The sequence below is a fragment of the Anas acuta genome, chromosome 9 (genome assembly GCF_963932015.1).
Source record: "Anas acuta chromosome 9, bAnaAcu1.1, whole genome shotgun sequence".
Classification (NCBI taxonomy): Eukaryota; Metazoa; Chordata; class Aves; order Anseriformes; family Anatidae; genus Anas; species Anas acuta.
The window spans coordinates 16,694,743-16,712,688 of record NC_088987.1 but is presented as its reverse complement, the minus strand read 5'-3'; the positions used below and the strand labels follow the sequence as shown (position 1 = coordinate 16,712,688).

Below are 17,946 nucleotides of genomic sequence, written 5' to 3'. Positions count from 1 at the left end.
CGGCCATACCACCCTGGCAACGCCGATCTCGTCTGATCTCGGAAGCTAAGCAGGGTCGGGCCCGGTTAGTACTTGGATGGGAGACCTCCTGGGAATACCGGGTGCTGTTAGGCTTTTGTCTTGCCGTCGGGGGGGACTTTTGCCGGGGCCAAGGGCGCGCGCCTGTTGGCAGGGAGCCGAGGCACAGCCCGTCGCGGCGGCGGTTGTGCGGCGGCTGTTGGGAAAGAGGGGCTGTTGGCGGGGAGGAGGGTGCCTATCGGCCATACCACCCTGCAACGCCCGATCTCGTCTGATCTCGGAAGCTAAGCAGGGTCGGGGCCCGGTTAGTACTTGGATGGAGACCTCCTGGGAATACCGGGTGCTGTAGGCTTTTGTCTTTGCCGTCGGGGGGGACTTTTGCGGGGCAGGGGCGCCGCCTGTTGTCAGGGAGGCCGTGGCACAGCCCGTCGCGGCGGCGGTTGTGCGGCGGCTGTTGGGAAGAGGGCTGTTGGCGGGGAGGAGGGTGCCTACGGCCATACCACCCTGGCAACGCCCGATCTCGTCTGATCTCGGAAGCTAAGCAGGGTCGGGCCCGGTTAGTACTTGGATGGGAGACCTCCTGGGAATACCGGGTGCTGTAGGCTTTTGTCTTTGCCGTCGGGGGGGACTTTTGCGGGGCCAGGGGCGCCGCCTGTTGGCAGGGAGGCCGTGGCACAGCCGTCGCGGCGGCGGTTGTGCGGCGGCTGTTGGGAAGAGGGCTGTTGGCGGGGAGGAGGGTGCCTACGGCCATACCACCCTGGCAACGCCCGATCTCGTCTGATCTCGGAAGCTAAGCAGGGTCGGGCCCGGTTAGTACTTGGATGGGAGACCTCCTGGGAATACCGGGTGCTGTAGGCTTTTGTCTTTGCCGTCGGGGGGGGACTTTTGCGGGGCCAGGGGCGCCGCCTGTTGGCAGGGAGGCCGTGGCACAGCCCGTCGCGGCGGCGGTTGTGCGGCGGCTGTTGGGAAGAGGGCTGTTGGCGGGGAGGAGGGTGCCTACGGCCATACCACCCTGGCAACGCCGATCTCGTCTGATCTCGGAAGCTAAGCAGGGTCGGGCCCGGTTAGTACTTGGATGGGAGACCTCCTGGGAATACCGGGTGCTGTAGGCTTTTGTCTTTGCCGTCGGGGGGGACTTTTGCGGGGCCAGGGGCGCCGCCTGTTGGCAGGGAGGCCGTGGCACAGGCCGTCGCGGCGGCGGTTGTGCGGCGGCTGTTGGGGAAGAGGGCTGTTGGCGGGGAGGAGGGTGCCTACGGCCATACCACCCTGGCAACGCCCGATCTCGTCTGATCTCGGAAGCTAAGCAGGGTCGGGCCCGGTTAGTACTTGGATGGGAGACCTCCTGGGAATACCGGGTGCTGTAGGCTTTTGTCTTTGCCGTCGGGGGGGACTTTTGCGGGGCCAGGGGCGCCGCCTGTTGGCAGGGAGGCCGTGGCACAGCCCGTCGCGGCGGCGGTTGTGCGGCGGCTGTTGGGAAGAGGGCTGTTGGCGGGGAGGAGGGTGCCTACGGCCATACCACCCTGGCAACGGCCCGATCTCGTCTGATCTCGGAAGCTAAGCAGGGTCGGGCCCGGTTAGTACTTGGATGGGAGACCTCCTGGGAATACCGGGTGCTGTAGGCTTTTGTCTTTGCCGTCGGGGGGGACTTTTGCGGGGCCAGGGGCGCCGCCTGTTGGCAGGGAGGCCGTGGCACAGCCCGTCGCGGCGGCGGTTGTGCGGCGGCTGTTGGGAAGAGGGCTGTTGGCGGGGAGGAGGGTGCCTACGGCCATACCACCCTGGCAACGCCCGATCTCGTCTGATCTCGGAAGCTAAGCAGGGTCGGGCCCGGTTAGTACTTGGATGGGAGACCTCCTGGGAATACCGGGTGCTGTAGGCTTTTGTCTTTGCCGTCGGGGGGGACTTTTGCGGGGCCAGGGGCGCCGCCTGTTGGCAGGGAGGCCGTGGCACAGGCCGTCGCGGCGGCGGTTGTGCGGCGGCTGTTGGGAAGAGGGCTGTTGGCGGGGAGGAGGGTGCCTACGGCCATACACCCTGGCAACGCCCGATCTCGTCTGATCTCGGAAGCTAAGCAGGGTCGGGCCCGGTTAGTAACTTGGATGGGAGACCTCCTGGGAATACCGGGTGCTGTAGGCTTTTGTCTTTGCCGTCGGGGGGGGACTTTTGCGGGGCCAGGGGCGCCGCCTGTTGGCAGGGAGGCCGTGGCACAGGCCGTCGCGGCGGCGGTTGTGCGGCGGCTGTTGGGAAGAGGGCTGTTGGCGGGGAGGAGGGTGCCTACGGCCATACCACCCTGGCAACGCCCGATCTCGTCTGATCTCGGAAGCTAAGCAGGGTCGGGCCCGGTTAGTAACTTGGATGGGAGACCTCCTGGGAATACCGGGTGCTGTAGGCTTTTGTCTTTGCCGTCGGGGGGGACTTTTGCGGGGCCAGGGGCGCCGCCTGTTGGCAGGGAGGCCGTGGCACAGGCCGTCGCGGCGGCGGTTGTGCGGCGGCTGTTGGGAAGAGGGCTGTTGGCGGGGAGGAGGGTGCCTACGGCCATACCACCCTGGGCAACGCCCGATCTCGTCTGATCTCGGAAGCTAAGCAGGGTCGGGCCCGGTTAGTACTTGGATGGGAGACCTCCTGGGAATACCGGGTGCTGTAGGCTTTTGTCTTTGCCGTCGGGGGGGACTTTTGCGGGGCCAGGGGCGCCGCCTGTTGGCAGGGAGGCCGTGGCACAGGCCGTCGCGGCGGCGGTTGTGCGGCGGCTGTTGGGAAGAGGGCTGTTGGCGGGGAGGAGGGTGCCTACGGCCATACCACCCTGGCAACGCCCGATCTCGTCTGATCTCGGAAGCTAAGCAGGGTCGGGCCCGGTTAGTACTTGGATGGGAGACCTCCTGGGAATACCGGGTGCTGTAGGCTTTTGTCTTTGCCGTCGGGGGGGACTTTTGCGGGGCCAGGGGCGCCGCCTGTTGGCAGGGAGGCCGTGGCACAGGCCGTCGCGGCGGCGGTTGTGCGGCGGCTGTTGGGAAGAGGGCTGTTGGCGGGGAGGAGGGTGCCTACGGCCATACCACCCTGGCAACGCCCGATCTCGTCTGATCTCGGAAGCTAAGCAGGGTCGGGCCCGGTTAGTACTTGGATGGGAGACCTCCTGGGAATACCGGGTGCTGTAGGCTTTTGTCTTTGCCGTCGGGGGGGACTTTTGCGGGGCCAGGGGCGCCGCCTGTTGGCAGGGAGGCCGTGGCACAGCCCGTCGCGGCGGCGGTTGTGCGGCGGCTGTTGGGAAGAGGGCTGTTGGCGGGGAGGAGGGTGCCTACGGCCATACCACCCTGGCAACGCCCGATCTCGTCTGATCTCGGAAGCTAAGCAGGGTCGGGCCCGGTTAGTACTTGGATGGGAGACCTCCTGGGAATACCGGGTGCTGTAGGCTTTTGTCTTTGCCGTCGGGGGGGGACTTTTGCGGGGCCAGGGGCGCCGCCTGTTGGCAGGGAGGCCGTGGCACAGGCCGTCGCGGCGGCGGTTGTGCGGCGGCTGTTGGGAAGAGGGCTGTTGGCGGGGAGGAGGTGCCTACGGCCATACCACCCTGGCAACGCCCGATCTCGTCTGATCTCGGAAGCTAAGCAGGGTCGGGCCCGGTTAGTACTTGGATGGGAGACCTCCTGGGAATACCGGGTGCTGTAGGCTTTTGTCTTTGCCGTCGGGGGGGACTTTTGCGGGGCCAGGGGCGCCGCCTGTTGTCAGGGAGGCCGTGGCACAGCCCGTCGCGGCGGCGGTTGTGCGGCGGCTGTTGGGAAGAGGGCTGTTGGCGGGGAGGAGGGTGCCTACGGCCATACCACCCTGGCAACGCCCGATCTCGTCTGATCTCGGAAGCTAAGCAGGGTCGGGCCCGGTTAGTACTTGGATGGGAGACCTCCTGGGAATACCGGGTGCCTGTAGGCTTTTGTCTTTGCCGTCGGGGGGGACTTTTGCGGGGCCAGGGGCGCCGCCTGTTGTCAGGGAGGCCGTGGCACAGCCCGTCGCGGCGGCGGTTGTGCGGCGGCTGTTGGGAAGAGGGCTGTTGGCGGGGAGGAGGGTGCCTACGGCCATACCACCCTGGCAACGCTCCGATCTCGTCTGATCTCGGAAGCTAAGCAGGGTCGGGCCCGGTTAGTACTTGGATGGGAGACCTCCTGGGAATACCGGGTGCTGTAGGCTTTTGTCTTTGCCGTCGGGGGGGACTTTTGCGGGGCCAGGGGCGCCGCCTGTTGGCAGGGAGGCCGTGGCACAGCCCGTCGCGGCGGCGGTTGTGCGGCGGCTGTTGGGAAGAGGGCTGTTGGCGGGGAGGAGGGTGCCTACGGCCATACCACCCTGGCAACGCCCGATCTCGTCTGATCTCGGAAGCTAAGCAGGGTCGGGCCCGGTTAGTACTTGGATGGGAGACCTCCTGGGAATACCGGGTGCTGTAGGCTTTTGTCTTTGCCGTCGGGGGGACTTTTGCGGGGCCAGGGGCCGCCGCCTGTTGGCAGGGAGGCCGTGGCACAGCCCGTCGCGGCGGCGGTTGTGCGGCGGCTGTTGGGAAGAGGGCTGTTGGCGGGGAGGAGGGTGCCTACGGCCATACCACCCTGGCAACGCCCGATCTCGTCTGATCTCGGAAGCTAAGCAGGGTCGGGCCCCGGTTAGTACTTGGATGGGAGACCTCCTGGGAATACCGGGTGCTGTAGGCTTTTGTCTTTGCCGTCGGGGGGGACTTTTGCGGGGCCAGGGGCGCCGCCTGTTGGCAGGGAGGCCGTGGCACAGGCCGTCGCGGCGGCGGTTGTGCGGCGGCTGTTGGGAAGAGGGCTGTTGGCGGGGAGGAGGGTGCCTACGGCCATACCACCCTGGCAACGCCCGATCTCGTCTGATCTCGGAAGCTAAGCAGGGTCGGGCCCGGTTAGTACTTGGATGGGAGACCTCCTGGGAATACCGGGTGCTGTAGGCTTTTGTCTTTGCCGTCGGGGGGGACTTTTGCGGGGCCAGGGGCGCCGCCTGTTGGCAGGGAGGCCGTGGCACAGCCCGTCGCGGCGGCGGTTGTGCGGCGGCTGTTGGGAAGAGGGCTGTTGGCGGGGAGGAGGGTGCCTACGGCCATACCACCCTGGCAACGGCCCGATCTCGTCTGATCTCGGAAGCTAAGCAGGGTCGGGCCCGGTTAGTACTTGGATGGGAGACCTCCTGGGAATACCGGGTGCTGTAGGCTTTTGTCTTTGCCGTCGGGGGGGACTTTTGCGGGGCCAGGGGCGCCGCCTGTTGGCAGGGAGGCCGTGGCACAGCCCGTCGCGGCGGCGGTTGTGCGGCGGCTGTTGGGAAGAGGGCTGTTGGCGGGGAGGAGGGTGCCTACGGCCATACCACCCTGGCAACGCCCCGATCTCGTCTGATCTCGGAAGCTAAGCAGGGTCGGGCCCGGTTAGTACTTGGATGGGAGACCTCCTGGGAATACCCGGGTGCTGTAGGCTTTTGTCTTTGCCGTCGGGGGGGACTTTTGCGGGGCCAGGGGCGCCGCCTGTTGCAGGGAGGCCGTGGCACAGCCCGTCGCGGCGGCGGTTGTGCGGCGGCTGTTGGGAAGAGGGCTGTTGGCGGGGAGGAGGGTGCCTACGGCCATACCACCCTGGCAACGCCCGATCTCGTCTGATCTCGGAAGCTAAGCAGGGTCGGGCCCGGTTAGTACTTGGATGGGAGACCTCCTGGGAATACCGGGTGCCTGTAGGCTTTTGTCTTTGCCGTCGGGGGGGACTTTTGCGGGGCCAGGGGCGCCGCCTGTTGTCAGGGAGGCCGTGGCACAGGCCGTCGCGGCGGCGGTTGTGCGGCGGCTGTTGGGAAGAGGGCTGTTGGCGGGGAGGAGGGTGCCTACGGCCATACCACCCTGGCAACGCCCGATCTCGTCTGATCTCGGAAGCTAAGCAGGGTCGGGCCCGGTTAGTACTTGGATGGGAGACCTCCTGGGAATACCGGGTGCTGTAGGCTTTTGTCTTTGCCGTCGGGGGGGACTTTTGCGGGGCCAGGGGCGCCGCCTGTTGGCAGGGAGGCCGTGGCACAGGCCGTCGCGGCGGCGGTTGTGCGGCGGCTGTTGGGAAGAGGGCTGTTGGCGGGGAGGAGGGTGCCTACGGCCATACCACCCTGGCAACGCCCGATCTCGTCTGATCTCGGAAGCTAAGCAGGGTCGGGCCCGGTTAGTACTTGGATGGGAGACCTCCTGGGAATACTGCTGTAGGCTTTTGTCTTTGCCGTCGGGGGGGACTTTTGCGGGGCCAGGGGCGCCGCCTGTTGGCAGGGAGGCCGTGGCACAGCCCGTCGCGGCGGCGGTTGTGCGGCGGCTGTTGGGAAGAGGGCTGTTGGCGGGGAGGAGGGTGCCTACGGCCATACCACCCTGGCAACGCCCGATCTCGTCTGATCTCGGAAGCTAAGCAGGGTCGGGCCCGGTTAGTACTTGGATGGGAGACCTCCTGGGAATACCGGGTGCTGTAGGCTTTTGTCTTTGCCGTCGGGGGGGACTTTTGCGGGGCCAGGGGCGCCGCCTGTTGTCAGGGAGGCCGTGGCACAGCCCGTCGCGGCGGCGGTTGTGCGGCGGCTGTTGGGAAGAGGGCTGTTGGCGGGGAGGAGGGTGCCTACGGCCATACCACCCTGGCAACGCCCGATCTCGTCTGATCTCGGAAGCTAAGCAGGGTCGGGCCCGGTTAGTACTTGGATGGGAGACCTCCTGGGAATACCGGGTGCTGTAGGCTTTTGTCTTTGCCGTCGGGGGGGACTTTTGCGGGGCCAGGGGCGCCGCCTGTTGTCAGGGAGGCCGTGGCACAGCCCGTCGCGGCGGCGGTTGTGCGGCGGCTGTTGGGAAGAGGGCTGTTGGCGGGGAGGAGGGTGCCTACGGCCATACCACCCTGGCAACGCCCGATCTCGTCTGATCTCGGAAGCTAAGCAGGGTCGGGCCCGGTTAGTACTTGGATGGGAGACCTCCTGGGAATACCGGGTGCTGTAGGCTTTTGTCTTTGCCGTCGGGGGGGACTTTTGCGGGGCCAGGGGCGCCGCCTGTTGTCAGGGAGGCCGTGGCACAGCCCGTCGCGGCGGCGGTTGTGCGGCGGCTGTTGGGAAGAGGGCTGTTGGCGGGGAGGAGGGTGCCTACGGCCATACCACCCTGGCAACGCCCGATCTCGTCTGATCTCGGAAGCTAAGCAGGGTCGGGCCCGGTTAGTACTTGGATGGGAGACCTCCTGGGAATACCGGGTGCTGTAGGCTTTTGTCTTTGCCGTCGGGGGGGACTTTTGCGGGGCCAGGGGCGCCGCCTGTTGGCAGGGAGGCCGTGGCACAGCCCGTCGCGGCGGCGGTTGTGCGGCGGCTGTTGGGAAGAGGGCTGTTGGCGGGGAGGAGGGTGCCTACGGCCATACCACCCTGGCAACGCCCGATCTCGTCTGATCTCGGAAGCTAAGCAGGGTCGGGCCCGGTTAGTACTTGGATGGGAGACCTCCTGGGAATACCGGGTGCTGTAGGCTTTTGTCTTTGCCGTCGGGGGGGACTTTTGCGGGGCCAGGGGCGCCGCCTGTTGGCAGGGAGGCCGTGGCACAGCCCGTCGCGGCGGCGGTTGTGCGGCGGCTGTTGGGAAGAGGGCTGTTGGCGGGGAGGAGGGTGCCTACGGCCATACCACCCTGGCAACGCCCGATCTCGTCTGATCTCGGAAGCTAAGCAGGGTCGGGCCCGGTTAGTACTTGGATGGGAGACCTCCTGGGAATACCGGGTGCTGTAGGCTTTTGTCTTTGCCGTCGGGGGGACTTTTGCGGGGCCAGGGGCGCCGCCTGTTGGCAGGGAGGCCGTGGCACAGGCCGTCGCGGCGGCGGTTGTGCGGCGGCTGTTGGGAAGAGGGCTGTTGGCGGGGAGGAGGGTGCCTACGGCCATACCACCCTGGCAACGCCCGATCTCGTCTGATCTCGGAAGCTAAGCAGGGTCGGGCCCGGTTAGTACTTGGATGGGAGACCTCCTGGGAATACCGGGTGCTGTAGGCTTTTGTCTTTGCCGTCGGGGGGCACTTTTGCGGGGCCAGGGGCGCCGCCTGTTGGCAGGGAGGCCGTGGCACAGCCCGTCGCGGCGGCGGTTGTGCGGCGGCTGTTGGGAAGAGGGCTGTTGGCGGGGAGGAGGGTGCCTACGGCCATACCACCCTGGCAACGCCCGATCTCGTCTGATCTCGGAAGCTAAGCAGGGTCGGGCCCGGTTAGTACTTGGATGGGAGACCTCCTGGGAATACCGGGTGCTGTAGGCTTTTGTCTTTGCCGTCGGGGGGGACTTTTGCGGGGCCAGGGGCGCCGCCTGTTGGCAGGGAGGCCGTGGCACAGGCCGTCGCGGCGGCGGTTGTGCGGCGGCTGTTGGGAAGAGGGCTGTTGGCGGGGAGGAGGGTGCCTACGGCCATACCACCCTGGCAACGCCCGATCTCGTCTGATCTCGGAAGCTAAGCAGGGTCGGGCCCGGTTAGTACTTGGATGGGAGACCTCCTGGGAATACCGGGTGCTGTAGGCTTTTGTCTTTGCCGTCGGGGGGGACTTTTGCGGGGCCAGGGGCGCCGCCTGTTGGCAGGGAGGCCGTGGCACAGCCCGTCGCGGCGGCGGTTGTGCGGCGGCTGTTGGGAAGAGGGCTGTTGGCGGGGAGGAGGGTGCCTACGGCCATACCACCCTGGCAACGCCCGATCTCGTCTGATCTCGGAAGCTAAGCAGGGTCGGGCCCGGTTAGTACTTGGATGGGAGACCTCCTGGGAATACCGGGTGCTGTAGGCTTTTGTCTTTGCCGTCGGGGGGGACTTTTGCGGGGCCAGGGGCGCCGCCTGTTGGCAGGGAGGCCGTGGCACAGGCCGTCGCGGCGGCGGTTGTGCGGCGGCTGTTGGGAAGAGGGCTGTTGGCGGGGAGGAGGGTGCCTACGGCCATACCACCCTGGCAACGCCCGATCTCGTCTGATCTCGGAAGCTAAGCAGGGTCGGGCCCGGTTAGTACTTGGATGGGAGACCTCCTGGGAATACCGGGTGCTGTAGGCTTTTGTCTTTGCCGTCGGGGGGGACTTTTGCGGGGCCAGGGGCGCCGCCTGTTGGCAGGGAGGCCGTGGCACAGCCCGTCGCGGCGGCGGTTGTGCGGCGGCTGTTGGGAAGAGGGCTGTTGGCGGGGAGGAGGGTGCCTACGGCCATACCACCCTGGCAACGCCCGATCTCGTCTGATCTCGGAAGCTAAGCAGGGTCGGGCCCGGTTAGTACTTGGATGGGAGACCTCCTGGGAATACCGGGTGCTGTAGGCTTTTGTCTTTGCCGTCGGGGGGGACTTTTGCGGGGCCAGGGGCGCCGCCTGTTGGCAGGGAGGCCGTGGCACAGCCCGTCGCGGCGGCGGTTGTGCGGCGGCTGTTGGGAAGAGGGCTGTTGGCGGGGAGGAGGGTGCCTACGGCCATACCACCCTGGCAACGCCCGATCTCGTCTGATCTCGGAAGCTAAGCAGGGTCGGGCCCGGTTAGTACTTGGATGGGAGACCTCCTGGGAATACCGGGTGCTGTAGGCTTTTGTCTTTGCCGTCGGGGGGGACTTTTGCGGGGCCAGGGGCGCCGCCTGTTGGCAGGGAGGCCGTGGCACAGGCCGTCGCGGCGGCGGTTGTGCGGCGGCTGTTGGGAAGAGGGCTGTTGGCGGGGAGGAGGGTGCCTACGGCCATACCACCCTGGCAACGCCCGATCTCGTCTGATCTCGGAAGCTAAGCAGGGTCGGGCCCGGTTAGTACTTGGATGGGAGACCTCCTGGGAATACCGGGTGCTGTAGGCTTTTGTCTTTGCCGTCGGGGGGGACTTTTGCGGGGCCAGGGGCGCCGCCTGTTGGCAGGGAGGCCGTGGCACAGGCCGTCGCGGCGGCGGTTGTGCGGCGGCTGTTGGGAAGAGGGCTGTTGGCGGGGAGGAGGGTGCCTACGGCCATACCACCCTGGCAACGCCCGATCTCGTCTGATCTCGGAAGCTAAGCAGGGTCGGGCCCGGTTAGTACTTGGATGGGAGACCTCCTGGGAATACCGGGTGCTGTAGGCTTTTGTCTTTGCCGTCGGGGGGGACTTTTGCGGGGCCAGGGGCGCCGCCTGTTGGCAGGGAGGCCGTGGCACAGGCCGTCGCGGCGGCGGTTGTGCGGCGGCTGTTGGGAAGAGGGCTGTTGGCGGGGAGGAGGGTGCCTACGGCCATACCACCCTGGCAACGCCCGATCTCGTCTGATCTCGGAAGCTAAGCAGGGTCGGGCCCGGTTAGTACTTGGATGGGAGACCTCCTGGGAATACCGGGTGCTGTAGGCTTTTGTCTTTGCCGTCGGGGGGGACTTTTGCGGGGCCAGGGGCGCCGCCTGTTGGCAGGGAGGCCGTGGCACAGCCCGTCGCGGCGGCGGTTGTGCGGCGGCTGTTGGGAAGAGGGCTGTTGGCGGGGAGGAGGGTGCCTACGGCCATACCACCCTGGCAACGCCCGATCTCGTCTGATCTCGGAAGCTAAGCAGGGTCGGGCCCGGTTAGTACTTGGATGGGAGACCTCCTGGGAATACCGGGTGCTGTAGGCTTTTGTCTTTGCCGTCGGGGGGGACTTTTGCGGGGCCAGGGGCGCCGCCTGTTGGCAGGGAGGCCGTGGCACAGGCCGTCGCGGCGGCGGTTGTGCGGCGGCTGTTGGGAAGAGGGCTGTTGGCGGGGAGGAGGGTGCCTACGGCCATACCACCCTGGCAACGCCCGATCTCGTCTGATCTCGGAAGCTAAGCAGGGTCGGGCCCGGTTAGTACTTGGATGGGAGACCTCCTGGGAATACCGGGTGCTGTAGGCTTTTGTCTTTGCCGTCGGGGGGGACTTTTGCGGGGCCAGGGGCGCCGCCTGTTGGCAGGGAGGCCGTGGCACAGGCCGTCGCGGCGGCGGTTGTGCGGCGGCTGTTGGGAAGAGGGCTGTTGGCGGGGAGGAGGGTGCCTACGGCCATACCACCCTGGCAACGCCCGATCTCGTCTGATCTCGGAAGCTAAGCAGGGTCGGGCCCGGTTAGTACTTGGATGGGAGACCTCCTGGGAATACCGGGTGCTGTAGGCTTTTGTCTTTGCCGTCGGGGGGGACTTTTGCGGGGCCAGGGGCGCCGCCTGTTGGCAGGGAGGCCGTGGCACAGCCCGTCGCGGCGGCGGTTGTGCGGCGGCTGTTGGGAAGAGGGCTGTTGGCGGGGAGGAGGGTGCCTACGGCCATACCACCCTGGCAACGCCCGATCTCGTCTGATCTCGGAAGCTAAGCAGGGTCGGGCCCGGTTAGTACTTGGATGGGAGACCTCCTGGGAATACCGGGTGCTGTAGGCTTTTGTCTTTGCCGTCGGGGGGGACTTTTGCGGGGCCAGGGGCGCCGCCTGTTGTCAGGGAGGCCGTGGCACAGCCCGTCGCGGCGGCGGTTGTGCGGCGGCTGTTGGGAAGAGGGCTGTTGGCGGGGAGGAGGGTGCCTACGGCCATACCACCCTGGCAACGCCCGATCTCGTCTGATCTCGGAAGCTAAGCAGGGTCGGGCCCGGTTAGTACTTGGATGGGAGACCTCCTGGGAATACCGGGTGCTGTAGGCTTTTGTCTTTGCCGTCGGGGGGGACTTTTGCGGGGCCAGGGGCGCCGCCTGTTGGCAGGGAGGCCGTGGCACAGCCCGTCGCGGCGGCGGTTGTGCGGCGGCTGTTGGGAAGAGGGCTGTTGGCGGGGAGGAGGGTGCCTACGGCCATACCACCCTGGCAACGCCCGATCTCGTCTGATCTCGGAAGCTAAGCAGGGTCGGGCCCGGTTAGTACTTGGATGGGAGACCTCCTGGGAATACCGGGTGCTGTAGGCTTTTGTCTTTGCCGTCGGGGGGGACTTTTGCGGGGCCAGGGGCGCCGCCTGTTGGCAGGGAGGCCGTGGCACAGCCCGTCGCGGCGGCGGTTGTGCGGCGGCTGTTGGGAAGAGGGCTGTTGGCGGGGAGGAGGGTGCCTACGGCCATACCACCCTGGCAACGCCCGATCTCGTCTGATCTCGGAAGCTAAGCAGGGTCGGGCCCGGTTAGTACTTGGATGGGAGACCTCCTGGGAATACCGGGTGCTGTAGGCTTTTGTCTTTGCCGTCGGGGGGGACTTTTGCGGGGCCAGGGGCGCCGCCTGTTGGCAGGGAGGCCGTGGCACAGGCCGTCGCGGCGGCGGTTGTGCGGCGGCTGTTGGGAAGAGGGCTGTTGGCGGGGAGGAGGGTGCCTACGGCCATACCACCCTGGCAACGCCCGATCTCGTCTGATCTCGGAAGCTAAGCAGGGTCGGGCCCGGTTAGTACTTGGATGGGAGACCTCCTGGGAATACCGGGTGCTGTAGGCTTTTGTCTTTGCCGTCGGGGGGGACTTTTGCGGGGCCAGGGGCGCCGCCTGTTGGCAGGGAGGCCGTGGCACAGGCCGTCGCGGCGGCGGTTGTGCGGCGGCTGTTGGGAAGAGGGCTGTTGGCGGGGAGGAGGGTGCCTACGGCCATACCACCCTGGCAACGCCCGATCTCGTCTGATCTCGGAAGCTAAGCAGGGTCGGGCCCGGTTAGTACTTGGATGGGAGACCTCCTGGGAATACCGGGTGCTGTAGGCTTTTGTCTTTGCCGTCGGGGGGGGCTTTTGCGGGGCCAGGGGCGCCGCCTGTTGGCAGGGAGGCCGTGGCACAGGCCGTCGCGGCGGCGGTTGTGCGGCGGCTGTTGGGAAGAGGGCTGTTGGCGGGGAGGAGGGTGCCTACGGCCATACCACCCTGGCAACGCCCGATCTCGTCTGATCTCGGAAGCTAAGCAGGGTCGGGCCCGGTTAGTACTTGGATGGGAGACCTCCTGGGAATACCGGGTGCTGTAGGCTTTTGTCTTTGCCGTCGGGGGGGGCTTTTGCGGGGCCAGGGGCGCCGCCTGTTGGCAGGGAGGCCGTGGCACAGGCCGTCGCGGCGGCGGTTGTGCGGCGGCTGTTGGGAAGAGGGCTGTTGGCGGGGAGGAGGGTGCCTACGGCCATACCACCCTGGCAACGCCCGATCTCGTCTGATCTCGGAAGCTAAGCAGGGTCGGGCCCGGTTAGTACTTGGATGGGAGACCTCCTGGGAATACCGGGTGCTGTAGGCTTTTGTCTTTGCCGTCGGGGGGCACTTTTGCGGGGCCAGGGGCGCCGCCTGTTGGCAGGGAGGCCGTGGCACAGCCCGTCGCGGCGGCGGTTGTGCGGCGGCTGTTGGGAAGAGGGCTGTTGGCGGGGAGGAGGGTGCCTACGGCCATACCACCCTGGCAACGCCCGATCTCGTCTGATCTCGGAAGCTAAGCAGGGTCGGGCCCAGTTAGTACTTGGATGGGAGACCTCCTGGGAATACCGGGTGCTGTAGGCTTTTGTCTTTGCCGTCGGGGGGGACTTTTGCGGGGCCAGGGGCGCCGCCTGTTGGCAGGGAGGCCGTGGCACAGCCCGTCGCGGCGGCGGTTGTGCGGCGGCTGTTGGGAAGAGGGCTGTTGGCGGGGAGGAGGGTGCCTACGGCCATACCACCCTGGCAACGCCCGATCTCGTCTGATCTCGGAAGCTAAGCAGGGTCGGGCCCGGTTAGTACTTGGATGGGAGACCTCCTGGGAATACCGGGTGCTGTAGGCTTTTGTCTTTGCCGTCGGGGGGGACTTTTGCGGGGCCAGGGGCGCCGCCTGTTGGCAGGGAGGCCGTGGCACAGCCCGTCGCGGCGGCGGTTGTGCGGCGGCTGTTGGGAAGAGGGCTGTTGGCGGGGAGGAGGGTGCCTACGGCCATACCACCCTGGCAACGCCCGATCTCGTCTGATCTCGGAAGCTAAGCAGGGTCGGGCCCGGTTAGTACTTGGATGGGAGACCTCCTGGGAATACCGGGTGCTGTAGGCTTTTGTCTTTGCCGTCGGGGGGGGCTTTTGCGGGGCCAGGGGCGCCGCCTGTTGGCAGGGAGGCCGTGGCACAGCCCGTCGCGGCGGCGGTTGTGCGGCGGCTGTTGGGAAGAGGGCTGTTGGCGGGGAGGAGGGTGCCTACGGCCATACCACCCTGGCAACGCCCGATCTCGTCTGATCTCGGAAGCTAAGCAGGGTCGGGCCCGGTTAGTACTTGGATGGGAGACCTCCTGGGAATACCGGGTGCTGTAGGCTTTTGTCTTTGCCGTCGGGGGGCACTTTTGCGGGGCCAGGGGCGCCGCCTGTTGGCAGGGAGGCCGTGGCACAGCCCGTCGCGGCGGCGGTTGTGCGGCGGCTGTTGGGAAGAGGGCTGTTGGCGGGGAGGAGGGTGCCTACGGCCATACCACCCTGGCAACGCCCGATCTCGTCTGATCTCGGAAGCTAAGCAGGGTCGGGCCCGGTTAGTACTTGGATGGGAGACCTCCTGGGAATACCGGGTGCTGTAGGCTTTTGTCTTTGCCGTCGGGGGGGACTTTTGCGGGGCCAGGGGCGCCGCCTGTTGGCAGGGAGGCCGTGGCACAGCCCGTCGCGGCGGCGGTTGTGCGGCGGCTGTTGGGAAGAGGGCTGTTGGCGGGGAGGAGGGTGCCTACGGCCATACCACCCTGGCAACGCCCGATCTCGTCTGATCTCGGAAGCTAAGCAGGGTCGGGCCCGGTTAGTACTTGGATGGGAGACCTCCTGGGAATACCGGGTGCTGTAGGCTTTTGTCTTTGCCGTCGGGGGGGACTTTTGCGGGGCCAGGGGCGCCGCCTGTTGGCAGGGAGGCCGTGGCACAGCCCGTCGCGGCGGCGGTTGTGCGGCGGCTGTTGGGAAGAGGGCTGTTGGCGGGGAGGAGGGTGCCTACGGCCATACCACCCTGGCAACGCCCGATCTCGTCTGATCTCGGAAGCTAAGCAGGGTCGGGCCCGGTTAGTACTTGGATGGGAGACCTCCTGGGAATACCGGGTGCTGTAGGCTTTTGTCTTTGCCGTCGGGGGGGACTTTTGCGGGGCCAGGGGCGCCGCCTGTTGGCAGGGAGGCCGTGGCACAGCCCGTCGCGGCGGCGGTTGTGCGGCGGCTGTTGGGAAGAGGGCTGTTGGCGGGGAGGAGGGTGCCTACGGCCATACCACCCTGGCAACGCCCGATCTCGTCTGATCTCGGAAGCTAAGCAGGGTCGGGCCCGGTTAGTACTTGGATGGGAGACCTCCTGGGAATACCGGGTGCTGTAGGCTTTTGTCTTTGCCGTCGGGGGGGACTTTTGCGGGGCCAGGGGCGCCGCCTGTTGGCAGGGAGGCCGTGGCACAGGCCGTCGCGGCGGCGGTTGTGCGGCGGCTGTTGGGAAGAGGGCTGTTGGCGGGGAGGAGGGTGCCTACGGCCATACCACCCTGGCAACGCCCGATCTCGTCTGATCTCGGAAGCTAAGCAGGGTCGGGCCCGGTTAGTACTTGGATGGGAGACCTCCTGGGAATACCGGGTGCTGTAGGCTTTTGTCTTTGCCGTCGGGGGGGACTTTTGCGGGGCCAGGGGCGCCGCCTGTTGGCAGGGAGGCCGTGGCACAGCCCGTCGCGGCGGCGGTTGTGCGGCGGCTGTTGGGAAGAGGGCTGTTGGCGGGGAGGAGGGTGCCTACGGCCATACCACCCTGGCAACGCCCGATCTCGTCTGATCTCGGAAGCTAAGCAGGGTCGGGCCCGGTTAGTACTTGGATGGGAGACCTCCTGGGAATACCGGGTGCTGTAGGCTTTTGTCTTTGCCGTCGGGGGGGACTTTTGCGGGGCCAGGGGCGCCGCCTGTTGGCAGGGAGGCCGTGGCACAGCCCGTCGCGGCGGCGGTTGTGCAGCGGCTGTTGGGAAGAGGGCTGTTGGCGGGGAGGAGGGTGCCTACGGCCATACCACCCTGGCAACGCCCGATCTCGTCTGATCTCGGAAGCTAAGCAGGGTCGGGCCCGGTTAGTACTTGGATGGGAGACCTCCTGGGAATACCGGGTGCTGTAGGCTTTTGTCTTTGCCGTCGGGGGGGACTTTTGCGGGGCCAGGGGCGCCGCCTGTTGGCAGGGAGGCCGTGGCACAGGCCGTCGCGGCGGCGGTTGTGCGGCGGCTGTTGGGAAGAGGGCTGTTGGCGGGGAGGAGGGTGCCTACGGCCATACCACCCTGGCAACGCCCGATCTCGTCTGATCTCGGAAGCTAAGCAGGGTCGGGCCCGGTTAGTACTTGGATGGGAGACCTCCTGGGAATACCGGGTGCTGTAGGCTTTTGTCTTTGCCGTCGGGGGGCACTTTTGCGGGGCCAGGGGCGCCGCCTGTTGGCAGGGAGGCCGTGGCACAGCCCGTCGCGGCGGCGGTTGTGCGGCGGCTGTTGGGAAGAGGGCTGTTGGCGGGGAGGAGGGTGCCTACGGCCATACCACCCTGGCAACGCCCGATCTCGTCTGATCTCGGAAGCTAAGCAGGGTCGGGCCCGGTTAGTACTTGGATGGGAGACCTCCTGGGAATACCGGGTGCTGTAGGCTTTTGTCTTTGCCGTCGGGGGGGGCTTTTGCGGGGCCAGGGGCGCCGCCTGTTGGCAGGGAGGCCGTGGCACAGGCCGTCGCGGCGGCGGTTGTGCGGCGGCTGTTGGGAAGAGGGCTGTTGGCGGGGAGGAGGGTGCCTACGGCCATACCACCCTGGCAACGCCCGATCTCGTCTGATCTCGGAAGCTAAGCAGGGTCGGGCCCGGTTAGTACTTGGATGGGAGACCTCCTGGGAATACCGGGTGCTGTAGGCTTTTGTCTTTGCCGTCGGGGGGGACTTTTGCGGGGCCAGGGGCGCCGCCTGTTGTCAGGGAGGCCGTGGCACAGCCCGTCGCGGCGGCGGTTGTGCGGCGGCTGTTGGGAAGAGGGCTGTTGGCGGGGAGGAGGGTGCCTACGGCCATACCACCCTGGCAACGCCCGATCTCGTCTGATCTCGGAAGCTAAGCAGGGTCGGGCCCGGTTAGTACTTGGATGGGAGACCTCCTGGGAATACCGGGTGCTGTAGGCTTTTGTCTTTGCCGTCGGGGGGGACTTTTGCGGGGCCAGGGGCGCCGCCTGTTGGCAGGGAGGCCGTGGCACAGCCCGTCGCGGCGGCGGTTGTGCGGCGGCTGTTGGGAAGAGGGCTGTTGGCGGGGAGGAGGGTGCCTACGGCCATACCACCCTGGCAACGCCCGATCTCGTCTGATCTCGGAAGCTAAGCAGGGTCGGGCCCGGTTAGTACTTGGATGGGAGACCTCCTGGGAATACCGGGTGCTGTAGGCTTTTGTCTTTGCCGTCGGGGGGGACTTTTGCGGGGCCAGGGGCGCCGCCTGTTGGCAGGGAGGCCGTGGCACAGCCCGTCGCGGCGGCGGTTGTGCGGCGGCTGTTGGGAAGAGGGCTGTTGGCGGGGAGGAGGGTGCCTACGGCCATACCACCCTGGCAACGCCCGATCTCGTCTGATCTCGGAAGCTAAGCAGGGTCGGGCCCGGTTAGTACTTGGATGGGAGACCTCCTGGGAATACCGGGTGCTGTAGGCTTTTGTCTTTGCCGTCGGGGGGGACTTTTGCGGGGCCAGGGGCGCCGCCTGTTGGCAGGGAGGCCGTGGCACAGCCCGTCGCGGCGGCGGTTGTGCGGCGGCTGTTGGGAAGAGGGCTGTTGGCGGGGAGGAGGGTGCCTACGGCCATACCACCCTGGCAACGCCCGATCTCGTCTGATCTCGGAAGCTAAGCAGGGTCGGGCCCGGTTAGTACTTGGATGGGAGACCTCCTGGGAATACCGGGTGCTGTAGGCTTTTGTCTTTGCCGTCGGGGGGGACTTTTGCGGGGCCAGGGGCGCCGCCTGTTGTCAGGGAGGCCGTGGCACAGCCCGTCGCGGCGGCGGTTGTGCGGCGGCTGTTGGGAAGAGGGCTGTTGGCGGGGAGGAGGGTGCCTACGGCCATACCACCCTGGCAACGCCCGATCTCGTCTGATCTCGGAAGCTAAGCAGGGTCGGGCCCGGTTAGTACTTGGATGGGAGACCTCCTGGGAATACCGGGTGCTGTAGGCTTTTGTCTTTGCCGTCGGGGGGGACTTTTGCGGGGCCAGGGGCGCCG

At 66.8% G+C, this 17,946-nt stretch overlaps 67 non-coding genes and 4 pseudogenes across 67 annotated transcripts; all 71 read left to right on the top strand.

The window, feature by feature from the left end:
• LOC137861591 (5S ribosomal RNA) lies at positions 1 to 113 on the top strand (annotated as a pseudogene).
• A 138-nt stretch (positions 114 to 251) lies between these two features.
• Positions 252 to 370, top strand: LOC137861595 (5S ribosomal RNA; annotated as a pseudogene).
• A 134-nt stretch (positions 371 to 504) lies between these two features.
• On the top strand, positions 505 to 623 carry LOC137861513 (5S ribosomal RNA). The gene has a single exon (XR_011099645.1). It is a non-coding gene; the product is annotated as a 5S ribosomal RNA (ribosomal RNA).
• Positions 624 to 757: 134 nt separating this feature from the next.
• LOC137861511 (5S ribosomal RNA) lies at positions 758 to 876 on the top strand. Its single transcript, XR_011099643.1, has one exon. It is a non-coding gene; the product is annotated as a 5S ribosomal RNA (ribosomal RNA).
• Positions 877 to 1,012: 136 nt separating this feature from the next.
• Positions 1,013 to 1,130, top strand: LOC137861579 (5S ribosomal RNA). The gene has a single exon (XR_011099710.1). It is a non-coding gene; the product is annotated as a 5S ribosomal RNA (ribosomal RNA).
• Positions 1,131 to 1,266: 136 nt separating this feature from the next.
• On the top strand, positions 1,267 to 1,385 carry LOC137861510 (5S ribosomal RNA). The gene has a single exon (XR_011099642.1). It is a non-coding gene; the product is annotated as a 5S ribosomal RNA (ribosomal RNA).
• A 135-nt stretch (positions 1,386 to 1,520) lies between these two features.
• Positions 1,521 to 1,640, top strand: LOC137861574 (5S ribosomal RNA). The gene has a single exon (XR_011099705.1). It is a non-coding gene; the product is annotated as a 5S ribosomal RNA (ribosomal RNA).
• A 135-nt stretch (positions 1,641 to 1,775) lies between these two features.
• Positions 1,776 to 1,894, top strand: LOC137861509 (5S ribosomal RNA). Its single transcript, XR_011099641.1, has one exon. It is a non-coding gene; the product is annotated as a 5S ribosomal RNA (ribosomal RNA).
• A 135-nt stretch (positions 1,895 to 2,029) lies between these two features.
• LOC137861590 (5S ribosomal RNA) lies at positions 2,030 to 2,148 on the top strand (annotated as a pseudogene).
• Positions 2,149 to 2,284: 136 nt separating this feature from the next.
• LOC137861587 (5S ribosomal RNA) lies at positions 2,285 to 2,404 on the top strand. Its single transcript, XR_011099718.1, has one exon. It is a non-coding gene; the product is annotated as a 5S ribosomal RNA (ribosomal RNA).
• A 135-nt stretch (positions 2,405 to 2,539) lies between these two features.
• On the top strand, positions 2,540 to 2,659 carry LOC137861571 (5S ribosomal RNA). Its single transcript, XR_011099702.1, has one exon. It is a non-coding gene; the product is annotated as a 5S ribosomal RNA (ribosomal RNA).
• Positions 2,660 to 2,794: 135 nt separating this feature from the next.
• On the top strand, positions 2,795 to 2,913 carry LOC137861508 (5S ribosomal RNA). Its single transcript, XR_011099640.1, has one exon. It is a non-coding gene; the product is annotated as a 5S ribosomal RNA (ribosomal RNA).
• A 135-nt stretch (positions 2,914 to 3,048) lies between these two features.
• LOC137861507 (5S ribosomal RNA) lies at positions 3,049 to 3,167 on the top strand. Its single transcript, XR_011099639.1, has one exon. It is a non-coding gene; the product is annotated as a 5S ribosomal RNA (ribosomal RNA).
• A 135-nt stretch (positions 3,168 to 3,302) lies between these two features.
• Positions 3,303 to 3,421, top strand: LOC137861506 (5S ribosomal RNA). The gene has a single exon (XR_011099638.1). It is a non-coding gene; the product is annotated as a 5S ribosomal RNA (ribosomal RNA).
• Positions 3,422 to 3,556: 135 nt separating this feature from the next.
• LOC137861505 (5S ribosomal RNA) lies at positions 3,557 to 3,675 on the top strand. Its single transcript, XR_011099637.1, has one exon. It is a non-coding gene; the product is annotated as a 5S ribosomal RNA (ribosomal RNA).
• A 135-nt stretch (positions 3,676 to 3,810) lies between these two features.
• LOC137861578 (5S ribosomal RNA) lies at positions 3,811 to 3,930 on the top strand. The gene has a single exon (XR_011099709.1). It is a non-coding gene; the product is annotated as a 5S ribosomal RNA (ribosomal RNA).
• A 135-nt stretch (positions 3,931 to 4,065) lies between these two features.
• Positions 4,066 to 4,185, top strand: LOC137861570 (5S ribosomal RNA). Its single transcript, XR_011099701.1, has one exon. It is a non-coding gene; the product is annotated as a 5S ribosomal RNA (ribosomal RNA).
• Positions 4,186 to 4,320: 135 nt separating this feature from the next.
• On the top strand, positions 4,321 to 4,439 carry LOC137861504 (5S ribosomal RNA). Its single transcript, XR_011099636.1, has one exon. It is a non-coding gene; the product is annotated as a 5S ribosomal RNA (ribosomal RNA).
• A 135-nt stretch (positions 4,440 to 4,574) lies between these two features.
• LOC137861575 (5S ribosomal RNA) lies at positions 4,575 to 4,694 on the top strand. Its single transcript, XR_011099706.1, has one exon. It is a non-coding gene; the product is annotated as a 5S ribosomal RNA (ribosomal RNA).
• A 135-nt stretch (positions 4,695 to 4,829) lies between these two features.
• Positions 4,830 to 4,948, top strand: LOC137861503 (5S ribosomal RNA). Its single transcript, XR_011099635.1, has one exon. It is a non-coding gene; the product is annotated as a 5S ribosomal RNA (ribosomal RNA).
• Positions 4,949 to 5,083: 135 nt separating this feature from the next.
• Positions 5,084 to 5,203, top strand: LOC137861573 (5S ribosomal RNA). Its single transcript, XR_011099704.1, has one exon. It is a non-coding gene; the product is annotated as a 5S ribosomal RNA (ribosomal RNA).
• Positions 5,204 to 5,338: 135 nt separating this feature from the next.
• Positions 5,339 to 5,459, top strand: LOC137861583 (5S ribosomal RNA). The gene has a single exon (XR_011099713.1). It is a non-coding gene; the product is annotated as a 5S ribosomal RNA (ribosomal RNA).
• Positions 5,460 to 5,593: 134 nt separating this feature from the next.
• On the top strand, positions 5,594 to 5,713 carry LOC137861577 (5S ribosomal RNA). Its single transcript, XR_011099708.1, has one exon. It is a non-coding gene; the product is annotated as a 5S ribosomal RNA (ribosomal RNA).
• A 135-nt stretch (positions 5,714 to 5,848) lies between these two features.
• Positions 5,849 to 5,967, top strand: LOC137861502 (5S ribosomal RNA). The gene has a single exon (XR_011099634.1). It is a non-coding gene; the product is annotated as a 5S ribosomal RNA (ribosomal RNA).
• Positions 5,968 to 6,102: 135 nt separating this feature from the next.
• On the top strand, positions 6,103 to 6,217 carry LOC137861594 (5S ribosomal RNA; annotated as a pseudogene).
• Positions 6,218 to 6,352: 135 nt separating this feature from the next.
• Positions 6,353 to 6,471, top strand: LOC137861500 (5S ribosomal RNA). Its single transcript, XR_011099632.1, has one exon. It is a non-coding gene; the product is annotated as a 5S ribosomal RNA (ribosomal RNA).
• Positions 6,472 to 6,606: 135 nt separating this feature from the next.
• Positions 6,607 to 6,725, top strand: LOC137861499 (5S ribosomal RNA). Its single transcript, XR_011099631.1, has one exon. It is a non-coding gene; the product is annotated as a 5S ribosomal RNA (ribosomal RNA).
• A 135-nt stretch (positions 6,726 to 6,860) lies between these two features.
• LOC137861497 (5S ribosomal RNA) lies at positions 6,861 to 6,979 on the top strand. The gene has a single exon (XR_011099630.1). It is a non-coding gene; the product is annotated as a 5S ribosomal RNA (ribosomal RNA).
• A 135-nt stretch (positions 6,980 to 7,114) lies between these two features.
• Positions 7,115 to 7,233, top strand: LOC137861496 (5S ribosomal RNA). Its single transcript, XR_011099629.1, has one exon. It is a non-coding gene; the product is annotated as a 5S ribosomal RNA (ribosomal RNA).
• A 135-nt stretch (positions 7,234 to 7,368) lies between these two features.
• LOC137861495 (5S ribosomal RNA) lies at positions 7,369 to 7,487 on the top strand. The gene has a single exon (XR_011099628.1). It is a non-coding gene; the product is annotated as a 5S ribosomal RNA (ribosomal RNA).
• Positions 7,488 to 7,622: 135 nt separating this feature from the next.
• LOC137861647 (5S ribosomal RNA) lies at positions 7,623 to 7,741 on the top strand. Its single transcript, XR_011099774.1, has one exon. It is a non-coding gene; the product is annotated as a 5S ribosomal RNA (ribosomal RNA).
• Positions 7,742 to 7,875: 134 nt separating this feature from the next.
• LOC137861646 (5S ribosomal RNA) lies at positions 7,876 to 7,994 on the top strand. Its single transcript, XR_011099773.1, has one exon. It is a non-coding gene; the product is annotated as a 5S ribosomal RNA (ribosomal RNA).
• A 135-nt stretch (positions 7,995 to 8,129) lies between these two features.
• On the top strand, positions 8,130 to 8,248 carry LOC137861644 (5S ribosomal RNA). Its single transcript, XR_011099772.1, has one exon. It is a non-coding gene; the product is annotated as a 5S ribosomal RNA (ribosomal RNA).
• A 135-nt stretch (positions 8,249 to 8,383) lies between these two features.
• On the top strand, positions 8,384 to 8,502 carry LOC137861643 (5S ribosomal RNA). Its single transcript, XR_011099771.1, has one exon. It is a non-coding gene; the product is annotated as a 5S ribosomal RNA (ribosomal RNA).
• Positions 8,503 to 8,637: 135 nt separating this feature from the next.
• Positions 8,638 to 8,756, top strand: LOC137861642 (5S ribosomal RNA). Its single transcript, XR_011099770.1, has one exon. It is a non-coding gene; the product is annotated as a 5S ribosomal RNA (ribosomal RNA).
• A 135-nt stretch (positions 8,757 to 8,891) lies between these two features.
• LOC137861640 (5S ribosomal RNA) lies at positions 8,892 to 9,010 on the top strand. Its single transcript, XR_011099768.1, has one exon. It is a non-coding gene; the product is annotated as a 5S ribosomal RNA (ribosomal RNA).
• Positions 9,011 to 9,145: 135 nt separating this feature from the next.
• Positions 9,146 to 9,264, top strand: LOC137861639 (5S ribosomal RNA). Its single transcript, XR_011099767.1, has one exon. It is a non-coding gene; the product is annotated as a 5S ribosomal RNA (ribosomal RNA).
• Positions 9,265 to 9,399: 135 nt separating this feature from the next.
• LOC137861638 (5S ribosomal RNA) lies at positions 9,400 to 9,518 on the top strand. Its single transcript, XR_011099766.1, has one exon. It is a non-coding gene; the product is annotated as a 5S ribosomal RNA (ribosomal RNA).
• Positions 9,519 to 9,653: 135 nt separating this feature from the next.
• On the top strand, positions 9,654 to 9,772 carry LOC137861637 (5S ribosomal RNA). The gene has a single exon (XR_011099765.1). It is a non-coding gene; the product is annotated as a 5S ribosomal RNA (ribosomal RNA).
• A 135-nt stretch (positions 9,773 to 9,907) lies between these two features.
• Positions 9,908 to 10,026, top strand: LOC137861636 (5S ribosomal RNA). The gene has a single exon (XR_011099764.1). It is a non-coding gene; the product is annotated as a 5S ribosomal RNA (ribosomal RNA).
• Positions 10,027 to 10,161: 135 nt separating this feature from the next.
• On the top strand, positions 10,162 to 10,280 carry LOC137861635 (5S ribosomal RNA). The gene has a single exon (XR_011099763.1). It is a non-coding gene; the product is annotated as a 5S ribosomal RNA (ribosomal RNA).
• A 135-nt stretch (positions 10,281 to 10,415) lies between these two features.
• LOC137861634 (5S ribosomal RNA) lies at positions 10,416 to 10,534 on the top strand. The gene has a single exon (XR_011099761.1). It is a non-coding gene; the product is annotated as a 5S ribosomal RNA (ribosomal RNA).
• Positions 10,535 to 10,669: 135 nt separating this feature from the next.
• Positions 10,670 to 10,788, top strand: LOC137861633 (5S ribosomal RNA). The gene has a single exon (XR_011099760.1). It is a non-coding gene; the product is annotated as a 5S ribosomal RNA (ribosomal RNA).
• Positions 10,789 to 10,923: 135 nt separating this feature from the next.
• LOC137861632 (5S ribosomal RNA) lies at positions 10,924 to 11,042 on the top strand. Its single transcript, XR_011099759.1, has one exon. It is a non-coding gene; the product is annotated as a 5S ribosomal RNA (ribosomal RNA).
• A 135-nt stretch (positions 11,043 to 11,177) lies between these two features.
• LOC137861631 (5S ribosomal RNA) lies at positions 11,178 to 11,296 on the top strand. Its single transcript, XR_011099758.1, has one exon. It is a non-coding gene; the product is annotated as a 5S ribosomal RNA (ribosomal RNA).
• Positions 11,297 to 11,431: 135 nt separating this feature from the next.
• Positions 11,432 to 11,550, top strand: LOC137861629 (5S ribosomal RNA). Its single transcript, XR_011099756.1, has one exon. It is a non-coding gene; the product is annotated as a 5S ribosomal RNA (ribosomal RNA).
• Positions 11,551 to 11,685: 135 nt separating this feature from the next.
• Positions 11,686 to 11,804, top strand: LOC137861628 (5S ribosomal RNA). The gene has a single exon (XR_011099755.1). It is a non-coding gene; the product is annotated as a 5S ribosomal RNA (ribosomal RNA).
• A 135-nt stretch (positions 11,805 to 11,939) lies between these two features.
• Positions 11,940 to 12,058, top strand: LOC137861627 (5S ribosomal RNA). Its single transcript, XR_011099754.1, has one exon. It is a non-coding gene; the product is annotated as a 5S ribosomal RNA (ribosomal RNA).
• Positions 12,059 to 12,193: 135 nt separating this feature from the next.
• Positions 12,194 to 12,312, top strand: LOC137861626 (5S ribosomal RNA). The gene has a single exon (XR_011099753.1). It is a non-coding gene; the product is annotated as a 5S ribosomal RNA (ribosomal RNA).
• Positions 12,313 to 12,447: 135 nt separating this feature from the next.
• On the top strand, positions 12,448 to 12,566 carry LOC137861625 (5S ribosomal RNA). The gene has a single exon (XR_011099752.1). It is a non-coding gene; the product is annotated as a 5S ribosomal RNA (ribosomal RNA).
• Positions 12,567 to 12,701: 135 nt separating this feature from the next.
• On the top strand, positions 12,702 to 12,820 carry LOC137861624 (5S ribosomal RNA). The gene has a single exon (XR_011099751.1). It is a non-coding gene; the product is annotated as a 5S ribosomal RNA (ribosomal RNA).
• Positions 12,821 to 12,955: 135 nt separating this feature from the next.
• Positions 12,956 to 13,074, top strand: LOC137861623 (5S ribosomal RNA). The gene has a single exon (XR_011099750.1). It is a non-coding gene; the product is annotated as a 5S ribosomal RNA (ribosomal RNA).
• Positions 13,075 to 13,209: 135 nt separating this feature from the next.
• LOC137861567 (5S ribosomal RNA) lies at positions 13,210 to 13,328 on the top strand. Its single transcript, XR_011099698.1, has one exon. It is a non-coding gene; the product is annotated as a 5S ribosomal RNA (ribosomal RNA).
• Positions 13,329 to 13,463: 135 nt separating this feature from the next.
• On the top strand, positions 13,464 to 13,582 carry LOC137861622 (5S ribosomal RNA). The gene has a single exon (XR_011099749.1). It is a non-coding gene; the product is annotated as a 5S ribosomal RNA (ribosomal RNA).
• A 135-nt stretch (positions 13,583 to 13,717) lies between these two features.
• On the top strand, positions 13,718 to 13,836 carry LOC137861621 (5S ribosomal RNA). Its single transcript, XR_011099748.1, has one exon. It is a non-coding gene; the product is annotated as a 5S ribosomal RNA (ribosomal RNA).
• Positions 13,837 to 13,971: 135 nt separating this feature from the next.
• On the top strand, positions 13,972 to 14,090 carry LOC137861620 (5S ribosomal RNA). The gene has a single exon (XR_011099747.1). It is a non-coding gene; the product is annotated as a 5S ribosomal RNA (ribosomal RNA).
• Positions 14,091 to 14,225: 135 nt separating this feature from the next.
• LOC137861617 (5S ribosomal RNA) lies at positions 14,226 to 14,344 on the top strand. The gene has a single exon (XR_011099745.1). It is a non-coding gene; the product is annotated as a 5S ribosomal RNA (ribosomal RNA).
• Positions 14,345 to 14,479: 135 nt separating this feature from the next.
• LOC137861616 (5S ribosomal RNA) lies at positions 14,480 to 14,598 on the top strand. The gene has a single exon (XR_011099744.1). It is a non-coding gene; the product is annotated as a 5S ribosomal RNA (ribosomal RNA).
• Positions 14,599 to 14,733: 135 nt separating this feature from the next.
• LOC137861615 (5S ribosomal RNA) lies at positions 14,734 to 14,852 on the top strand. The gene has a single exon (XR_011099743.1). It is a non-coding gene; the product is annotated as a 5S ribosomal RNA (ribosomal RNA).
• Positions 14,853 to 14,987: 135 nt separating this feature from the next.
• LOC137861614 (5S ribosomal RNA) lies at positions 14,988 to 15,106 on the top strand. Its single transcript, XR_011099742.1, has one exon. It is a non-coding gene; the product is annotated as a 5S ribosomal RNA (ribosomal RNA).
• Positions 15,107 to 15,241: 135 nt separating this feature from the next.
• On the top strand, positions 15,242 to 15,360 carry LOC137861613 (5S ribosomal RNA). Its single transcript, XR_011099740.1, has one exon. It is a non-coding gene; the product is annotated as a 5S ribosomal RNA (ribosomal RNA).
• Positions 15,361 to 15,495: 135 nt separating this feature from the next.
• LOC137861612 (5S ribosomal RNA) lies at positions 15,496 to 15,614 on the top strand. Its single transcript, XR_011099739.1, has one exon. It is a non-coding gene; the product is annotated as a 5S ribosomal RNA (ribosomal RNA).
• Positions 15,615 to 15,749: 135 nt separating this feature from the next.
• Positions 15,750 to 15,868, top strand: LOC137861611 (5S ribosomal RNA). Its single transcript, XR_011099738.1, has one exon. It is a non-coding gene; the product is annotated as a 5S ribosomal RNA (ribosomal RNA).
• Positions 15,869 to 16,003: 135 nt separating this feature from the next.
• LOC137861610 (5S ribosomal RNA) lies at positions 16,004 to 16,122 on the top strand. The gene has a single exon (XR_011099737.1). It is a non-coding gene; the product is annotated as a 5S ribosomal RNA (ribosomal RNA).
• A 135-nt stretch (positions 16,123 to 16,257) lies between these two features.
• LOC137861609 (5S ribosomal RNA) lies at positions 16,258 to 16,376 on the top strand. The gene has a single exon (XR_011099736.1). It is a non-coding gene; the product is annotated as a 5S ribosomal RNA (ribosomal RNA).
• A 135-nt stretch (positions 16,377 to 16,511) lies between these two features.
• LOC137861607 (5S ribosomal RNA) lies at positions 16,512 to 16,630 on the top strand. The gene has a single exon (XR_011099735.1). It is a non-coding gene; the product is annotated as a 5S ribosomal RNA (ribosomal RNA).
• Positions 16,631 to 16,765: 135 nt separating this feature from the next.
• LOC137861604 (5S ribosomal RNA) lies at positions 16,766 to 16,884 on the top strand. Its single transcript, XR_011099732.1, has one exon. It is a non-coding gene; the product is annotated as a 5S ribosomal RNA (ribosomal RNA).
• Positions 16,885 to 17,019: 135 nt separating this feature from the next.
• On the top strand, positions 17,020 to 17,138 carry LOC137861593 (5S ribosomal RNA). Its single transcript, XR_011099721.1, has one exon. It is a non-coding gene; the product is annotated as a 5S ribosomal RNA (ribosomal RNA).
• Positions 17,139 to 17,273: 135 nt separating this feature from the next.
• Positions 17,274 to 17,392, top strand: LOC137861580 (5S ribosomal RNA). The gene has a single exon (XR_011099711.1). It is a non-coding gene; the product is annotated as a 5S ribosomal RNA (ribosomal RNA).
• Positions 17,393 to 17,527: 135 nt separating this feature from the next.
• Positions 17,528 to 17,646, top strand: LOC137861569 (5S ribosomal RNA). The gene has a single exon (XR_011099700.1). It is a non-coding gene; the product is annotated as a 5S ribosomal RNA (ribosomal RNA).
• A 135-nt stretch (positions 17,647 to 17,781) lies between these two features.
• LOC137861558 (5S ribosomal RNA) lies at positions 17,782 to 17,900 on the top strand. Its single transcript, XR_011099689.1, has one exon. It is a non-coding gene; the product is annotated as a 5S ribosomal RNA (ribosomal RNA).
• The last annotated feature ends 46 nt before the right edge of the window (positions 17,901 to 17,946 follow it).